The sequence below is a fragment of the Pygoscelis adeliae genome, unplaced genomic scaffold, assembly GCF_000699105.1.
Source record: "Pygoscelis adeliae isolate BGI_AS28 unplaced genomic scaffold, ASM69910v1 Scaffold60, whole genome shotgun sequence".
NCBI lineage: Eukaryota > Metazoa > Chordata > Aves > Sphenisciformes > Spheniscidae > Pygoscelis > Pygoscelis adeliae.
In genome coordinates this window covers 3,100,682-3,109,779 of record NW_008823954.1, presented here as the reverse complement: position 1 = coordinate 3,109,779, position 9,098 = coordinate 3,100,682, and positions in this window count along the sequence as shown.

The following is a 9,098-nucleotide window of genomic DNA, read 5'->3' as shown; positions in this document are numbered from 1 at the left end:
CGCGGCTCGGCTTGTGTTTCTTCGGGGATAATAAAATGTTTTTTTTCTACTTTATCTGTCACGAAATTGCCCCTTTTCTACATCTGGGATGCCGTGAAAGTGCCTATTTTCGCCTGGCGGTGTCTTGTCGCGAAAAGAGTGCAGTTTGGGTAGAGAGGGGATAATAAATCCCCAGTCCTGGAACCGAACGGACCTTGAGAGAGCAAAAGTTTTGTTTTTCTTTGTAAATTAGAAACTCTCCTTTAAAGTTAACGCGAGACAAGAAACTGAGTGTTAATCTTCAGAGGGTCTTTTTCACAACAGAGAAGAAAGCGAACAGTTAGAATCTCATTCTTTAAAATAAAATGGTTTCAAAGAGAATGAGGTAGCACAAGTTCCCACAAGCCGTGCCTCCGCTCCTCTTACCGAGCTTTGTACCTCTGGCTACTGCGAAACACTCAGGGATTTTTTTCCCCGTACTTCCAAAGCTAAAGTTTCCGGAGGCTATGCGTGAGGTAGCAGACAGAATACCCTTTATTTACCTCAGAATGGGCTACTTTCTCTGCAACTCTTTGCTGTTGTTAACATAACAAAAGGCTCTCTAATGTTAATGGCATAAAGTGGGACACGAAGACCAAAGATGAAAAGGTTTGTGTCCAATCGCTGAGCTTCATGTAAGTCTCTGGCATACAGAATCAGACCACACTCTAAATAAAGTACACACTGCTATTTCTGTAAAAACTGTTGGTGTGATTCAGTAACATGGAAAAAAATAGGCAGAGATCGAGTCTGCAAGAGATGTGAAAGCACCATTTTATTCATATTTTGATGCCCAGCTCGGAAGAAAAATCAGAGTTTTTGCTCACTGGTCTTTTGCCGGGTTACAGATCAAGTCACAGCAGCTTCTGTACATAAAACCTTTGGCTGCAGCACAAAATGATGCAAAGTAATTTATCCACAAAGTGGTGACTACTCTATTAGCATGCACACCTCCTTATCAGCTAAAACTTTGTGTATATTTTTGTGTCTCTGGCAGGAGTTCCCAGTCCATTTACCTTGAAGTTTAATGGCCATCAGCCAGTTTAGCACTGTCATATTGCTGCATCTGTACCTGATGTATACAAACTGCACTTGCACAGTTTACGTATGATGCTGACCACGTGAGCAACTTCACTATTTCAAGGAAATGCAAGATCTGTGAGTGGAAAAATATCACCTCACTCCTCTCTCTCATTCCACTACAGGGAAGGCAGATGAACCTCTTGAAGATTTTGGGTGACCCCTCATCTTCAATTACTTCACAAAGTCCCATTCTTTAAAACTTCTTACAGGCAGTTTGAAATTCTCTGAATTTACCAATATTTATGGTAAAAAGGACTTTAGGAAAAGAAACATATTTTTCTCTCCCACTTACGTTTTCTTTCTAAGTCTTCCTCATCATTGAGGTCTCCTAGCTGAGCAGTTATCCCTGAGAAAGAGAGGGCAAATAAGACGGCAAATTCAGCAAATCTGGATCTGGGCTTTCAAAGCCGTGTTGGAAGTGGGATGGCTTATAGAGCAATGTTCACTGGGTATTTTACAAAGGCAAGAGAACTTGACTGTAACACATTTACTTCATGTAGTAATAGGGGGCATAAAGAATTCAATAGTGAAATTATTAACATCTCCTAAAGTTTCCTGAAATCACGTGGATTTCACCTGAAATCAGGTGGCTTGCTCTGTCCCATCTAGGTCTGGTAAAAGCCCTTGATGTCCTTTAAAAACTGAACTTGTTACATGGTCTGTAAGCTGAATCTTTTTGTACTCACCAACTCTTTTCACATGACCAATGCCAATACTGGGGTTGGGACAGAAGCCTTTCTACCTCACAATAAAACAATTTTCCCCATTTTCTGTAACTCTTATTTTGCAAGAGTAATAATGCAGCACAATAGCACATTTTCCTCCAACCTGTAATTTGATATTCTCAAGACTGTTTTCCTTACACACACATATATGGAATACAGCTGTATGTCTAAATCCTGTATAGCAGTGATAACTACACCACTAACTATCTCCAGAGGAAAAGCCTCTCAGTATGTGCCAGAGCAACACTGCAGTGCATTGTTGTAGTCCTTGTCTTACTCCACTTTTGAGGCTATCAATCTCCATCAAATGTTAAATGGCCATTTTTCAACTTGAAGCTATTTTTAAAAATTATTTTATATGCTTCTGCTTATTTGATTTTCCACTTATGTGTTTACTCCATTATTCCCTTCCCGTATTGTTAAGAAGACAATATATTCTCATGACCATCTCACAAACAAGCAGTCAAGCCATGTGTATTAGGGGGAGAATGTAGAAGTACCAGAGAAAAATCAAGGCATACAAGGAGAGATGAATACAGTGTCACCTCATTCAGCAGTGAATACGCAAGGATTGTGGTTCGCCCTCCTACCCCAAATACTGCTATTCTTTGTGTGATTAGCAGCATGAAAAGCCTGAAGTTATGCACCAGAGGTCATTACTCTAGTCATGGTTAAGCTTAATTAGGACACATGGAAGTAGTACACATTTCCCTGCAACACAGACACAAAAAAAAGGAGAAGATAGGGAGGAGACTTGCTGGGAGAGATTCTCCCTCCATCTTATGCATTTGCCATCACAATTACAGCAAGCTTCGCTGCCTCACCTTAGAAGAGGTGACCATCAAAAACAACAGGACCTCAATGGTATTCCACGCTTTCGGTCTCCACATGCTCTGTCAGTATCGACAGAGATATCTGGCAGAGTAACAAAGATCTGCCAGCAAATCCTACAGAACTTTTTTTTTGCTGGTGCTACCAATGTGAGCCAGCTCAGACTGCAGGGCTAGATCTGAAAGCCTCTTCAGGGCCCTTCCCAGCCAGCATGAGAAGTATAGATTATTATAGCCGGTAACATATGCCTACTAGCTTGAAAAAATTTATAGTATTCCAAACCAAACTTAATGCCTGCAAGACAACATGCAATTTTTGCAAGATTAGGGTAATTTTCCATTTATTTGCATGTCCCTTTTGCGATACTTAACCTGGCACTAGGTGACAAAGCATAGTGGCCACTGTCCTGGTTTCGGCAGGGATAGAGTTAATTTCCTTCCTAGTAGCTGGTACAGTGCTGTGTTTTGGATTTAGGATGAGAACAAAGTTGATAAGGCACCGATGTTTTAGTTGTTGTTAGGTAATGCTTACACTAGCCAAGGACTTTTTAGTTTCCCATGCTCTACCGACTGAGAAGGCTGCAGGTGCACAAGAAGCTGGGAGGGGGCACAGCCAAACTGGCCAAAGAAACATTCCATACCATGTGACGTCATGCTCAGTACGTAAACTGGGGAAAGCTGGCTGGGGGGGCCGCTGCTCGGGGACTGGCTGGGCATCGGTCAGCGGGTGGTGAGCAATTGCACTGTGCATCACTTGCTTTGTGTATTATTAGTATTATTATTATATTATTACTATTATCATTTTATTTCAATTATTAAACTGTTTTTATCTCAACCCACAAGTTTTTTTCACTTGTGCTCTTCCAGTTCTCTCCCCCATCCCATTGGGGGCGGGGAGTGAGCGAGCGGCTGCGTGGTGCTCAGTTGCCGACTGAGGTTAAACCACAACAGCCACTGTAGATGACATTACAATTCCTAGGAAGAGCACCGTACAGAGGTTCAGTGTTCAGCTGTTTGTATACATACTGAGGATAATTCTTCCTGAACTCTTTGCTCCTTTTCCTCCCCTTCCTTATGACTTTTCCACATGAGTATCTAACAGCACTGCATTTATTCATTTCACATTGCCACGCCTTTCCCAAACACGTAAAGCCCATCCCCATTTTGGAGATGAGAGAACTGAGAGTCACTTACCCACATTTCTTAAAAATGCAGTTACTTGGATCCTCTGATTTTTGTCTGGTTCAGGTTTTCTACCCTGAGGCCCAGCTGAGGCCCAGCTATACGTGTTAACTTTCATGATTTCCTGTCAGCAGAAAAACAGTTCAGAGATGATTCATCTAATTTCACAGGGAAAAAACCAAAACCTGTTCAAAATGCAATTAATTTGTCTGCTCGTTTTAACTTTTAATTTGTCACAAACCTCATCTCCCTCCCGTACACACACAGGCCAGGCCAGGACATCAATCTGCAGGTGGGGTCAGGATCAGGCCCGGTCAGGGGCTCCAGGGTCAGACACAGCCCCAGCCCTGGGGCATCAGGCACCTCCCTGGTGCAGTGGGGCCATGGCTGGGCAGGGCTGTGGGGAGCTGGAGACCGGCCCTGTTGTGGTGTCGCTGGGGCAGGGGCTGATGGTCCTGGGGGGCTGAAATGGGGTCCTGGGACCTGGGCAGGGTGGGGTGAGCCCCAGGAGATGCTGGGCAGGGACAGGCAGGACTGGTGGTGCCCTGACAGGACCCCTCCTTGGTGTAGCAGGGACTATAAAAGGCTCTCAAAGCTACTGCTTTAGCATCCCTCTAGGTGCAGACAATAAAGAGCAATTTTGGCCAAGTTGCATGCAAATGTTTGACTACAGTCCTAGTAGACAGAGAAGTAGATTTCAGTTATAACAAAACTCTACTGCCACTTGGACTTATCATTGACATTGGACGCAGTCACCAGCTTTAGGTTCAAGACGGCTGAGAACAACAGTTCCTGCATCACCTCAGTTTAGTGATTCCCAACTCTTTTGTCATCAAACACATCAAAATGTGGAGTGGCTTGGCTGACCTTGCATAGGGCCCACAGTGGTCAGTTGGATCTGAACCACCCTTCCACCTTTATTTCATTGACCCTCACAGGAAAACATCTCAAGAGGTTTTGGACTAGCAGCAGCCAGCTTCAGTTGCCAGGCTGTCCTTCTGGGTAACAGCATTTCCATTCCTTCCAGCACAGTCACAAAACCTAAAAGGGGCCAGTAGAAAGAGCCATTTGTTCCACCTTTTAGCTGCTATCTGGAGAAAATGCTGACCCACAGTTTTGGTCTGGGTGACAATGTACAAGTCTCCCTACTAACTGTGGGTGGTAACTCCCATCCTTTCCCGTCCCACTCTGAACCATGACACTCACGTTACAGGGGTGCCTCAGCCAGTTTTGTTTCCTCTAAGGCAGCTGGTCTCAAACTTGTGGCTGGCGTGCAGCCCTCGGGGCTCACCTGCTCCCCATTGGTGCCCACCCTGGCCGAGGAGAAGATAACTGCCTTTACTTACTATCAGCAGCTAAGCATATTAGCTGTTCTCTGATTAATCTAGACATTTAAGAGCTGACTTTTGGACCTGTTTCACCTCTCAAGTGCTGCGACGCATGGTTTGGGAAAAGACCTGCTTGCAGAAGAGCACTCACTGCACTTAGGCACCTCTGCAGCCTCCATGGAAAGATTCTACATTACTAGCTTTGTTCCTCCTTTACTAACCGATAGCTTTGACTCTTCTCACTTCCCTTCTTCAACCATCAGTGACCCACAGTGCCAAATACAACTTGCAACCCCTCCACTTTCTGCAGAGAAGCCAGGGAGATGAGCTGCCACCTCACAAAAACAAGCTCACAGTGGCTCAGCACAGGTGGACAAACCTTCTCCTTGAGGGAGAAGAGATTGGCCCCTCTCCCTGTGTTGCTGGAGGACAGGGATAGAAGATGATGTTCCCTGCACTTTTCCTAGAGGACGCTGGGATGCAGAGTCTGCAAAGGAAAGGAGCAGTTTGGCACAGATGTCCAGCAGCTGAAGCGCCGCCCTGAGCTAAGTGCAAAAATAGCTGCTGGCATCACTGCACCTGTGAAAACAGGAGAGCTGCGTGGAGCTGGGCAAGCAGACGTCTTCAGAGAAGAGCTGGAGGAGGAGGGATACGTCTGGTGGGTTGTTTTGCCACCTTCTTTTTGAGCATATGTAAGGTGTGTTACGTAAAGTGCTTAGTTTTGGGACCCTGAATACATCCATGTCTCTTGTTCCTTTTCCACAAGACTCCTCTGGTAGTTTTGAACTGATGAACAGCTTCTAAGAGGTTTTTAAAAATTACCTGCATGAAGCAATAATCTTTTCTTATTGCTGGCATGAATTCAAATGAGAATTCCTATGACAGCTGTCCCATCACTTCCATATTCGGAAAAAAATGAAATTTTGTCCCAGGGGCCTTACAAGGGAAAGATTCCTCTTGGCCTACTGATGCCTTTTCTTCTCCAAGAAATATAAAGAAAAGAATGTTGTGGCCTTGAAGGCTGAATTAGTATTCCTCACATCAAGCTGTCTAGAATCAGAAGTATGATATAAACTTAAAAATGGGAAAGTCTCACCCTCCAGTCTTGAAGAGGCCCAGAAGAAGGGAATTTAAAGTCATGGCCTGACCAGTATTATAAAAGCTGTGCTAGATCACAGGGTAGCCTCAGAGAGCACTCATCTGAAACTGAGGCCACCTACGTTCTGCCCACGAGGCAATGAGCAAACCACCAGCTTCCTCCCTACCTCTGTTTCCTTGCACATCAGGTGATAACAGGCACCTCTCAAGTTCGTTGAGATTGCTGCAGAAGAGCAGGAAAGTGTGAGCTGTCTGTAGCTTCATGTTGATAATCAGCGGTCCTGGATCCAAACTGATGTGATTTTTGAGTACACATCAGGAAATGTGTACGCTTCCTGAAATATAAAAGGTGGTGAGAAGTAGGTGGCCTGATTACCAATGCCTACTACTGTGCTAAGGAGAAAAAAACTCCTACTGAGGAGGAGATTTTAGGGGAAGAGACTGCTTTTTGCTAAGCTTCTTCATGACCACCCACTGTGTGAAGACCTGCCTATAGAGTGGCTACAGAAGAAAAAGTGTTTCAGGTGCTACGCTTGGTCTGTACTAAAGCTGAAAGAAGAGTGATGCTCATCTTCAGACACCTCTCTAACGGGGCACAAAATGGAGCAACATATTCGCTGTCTGAGACCTGATCCAGCTCCCTGACTGCACTGTGTTCAAGCAAGGGCTGACTATAAGAGGCCATATCCACCCTCTCTGGCCAGTTCCATTTCTCCAAGTCTGCAGAGCTGCTTAAAGTGTGAAAACATTTTTCTAGAGCTCTACCAGTCAGTAAAAAATGTTGCCATCTGATCTGTACAATCACTCAATCTCTAATGTGCTTCAAATATAAAATAATACCCAGCCTAGAGGGGAGCCCTAGGATACTCCAAGAGATGTTAGCATGTATAGTCATGCTAACATGACTATGGTTAGTCATGGTTAGTCACTTTGGTTTAGTCACTTTGTGGGGCTGACAACCTGTGGCTGATATGTAACTGAGGAAACTTTCAAAGGTCGTTCATTCTCAACAGCCGCCCTCAACACAGGAGTCTTGGGGTGCAAGGTCTACAGCTCAGCAACTGGCAAGGCACAGGAGAGGCAGCAAGTGGACATAAAGGCTGTCCTAACAGCCCAATACCCCCTGCCAAACACCGATTTCAGCACAGATGCCAGTAGCAATACCTAAATGAGCAATGTTTGGGAGGTACAGAAGGAAACCTTCCCTAAGATCACGGCTATCTTATGGTATCACTGCAGTGGAGGTCTGGGGTGCCTGGAGGCGGGGACACTCTAGGCAAAAGTGTCCTTGCTCTCAGCAGCAGCAGCAGCAAATGGCAGAGCAGTGACTCTGCCCTCCACACTGCAGCTCTGCTGCCTCTCATGTTAACCCATTCCAAACCTTCTCAGCTTGAATGATGCCTAGGACCACTAACAACAGTTACAAGGCTCCAGTTTGAGTTATGTGATTTCTGGGTCAAGATTCCAAATGACCTTTTTAAATTTTTTTTTTTTTTCTCCCACAGCTGTAAGACCAAACATGGATTAAGATGATACTTAGTGGACATCAATCTCACATTGCATTTGAGTTGATATGCACTGAAACAAAAGCCTCTCTAAACAAACAACTGCACCAGTGCTTTGGCCAGTCATATTGTCAGCAAACATCATCATCTCACTGTTTACCCCTTTTTCCAGATCATTTAGGGACTCACTGAAGAGCAGAGATCCTAGTGCAGAACGCTGCAGAACTCCCTGGTGACCTTCCTCTATTTAGTCCTATGCTTTTTTCAACCTTCTATCAAATAACTATCCATACTAGATTTTCCCTTTTATTCTGCTGCTGTTGACTTTTCTTTAAGGTCTCTTCAGAGAGGCTTTATCAAAAGCCTTTGGAAATACAGACAGATCACATCAACCAGGTCACCCTTCCCCACATACTAGTTGTCCTTGTTAAAAAAATCCAAGATGTTTGTAAGGCAGGATCTCCCTTTGTATGCTGAAACTATGCTGACTTTATTGAAAAGGCTGTATTTATCCACAAGGCTGTTCTGACCCTTGTTATAGGTCCACCAGTGTGTCTGGCACAGCCAGGAGGCTTACAGACCAAGAGTCCTATGATCTGACAGGCTCTCAGGCAGGACTTTTGCTGCTGCTGGGACAGATGGATGATTTAGTACTAGGTCTTCTACCCCTTTCTGGACAGCTCAGTTATACTTTTATACTTAACCTGATAGAGTTTATGTTCTTTTCTGTGTTCTGTACTCAGACACACCTGCAGCTTTTTGAATGATGCTTTCTTACTCTCAACCTTCCCTCCTGCTATCAGTGCCAGCATCTTTCCCTTTTTCAGGCCTTTCTGGGTGGGTGGTAGCCCTACTACTGTGTCCCCAGCATGGTCACTTCAGCCATCTCCACCCATCTGTGAGGATTTAATCCTCCCAGCTATTTCTCCAAGCTTCTTTTTAACAAGCTCAAGGTTTCCAAAATGCCTACCATATCAGCAAAATGTGCCAGTGCTCCTGTCTTGTTTCCCAGGCTCCAAGCCCTGATGTTGAGACAATCACAGCACTGATTTGGTTCCCTGGCTTTCTCTTTGAATGCTAACCCTCTTGTTTTATGCTATCTCCTGATGTATCCTTCCCTAGAGGCTACAGAATTTGCCATGTCTTGTCCTTGGGAACACTGTCCTGAAAAATATCACCACTGGTTGGCTTTCCCCTACTCCTCAGTTAAAAAGCTCACTGACAACCTCCTGCATGCTCATAGCCAGAAACCCATTTCCCTTTTGATCCAGATGAGGTCCATCCCTCCTGTGCAAGTGCTCTGTAGTACAGAAGTGTTCCCAGCTCCTG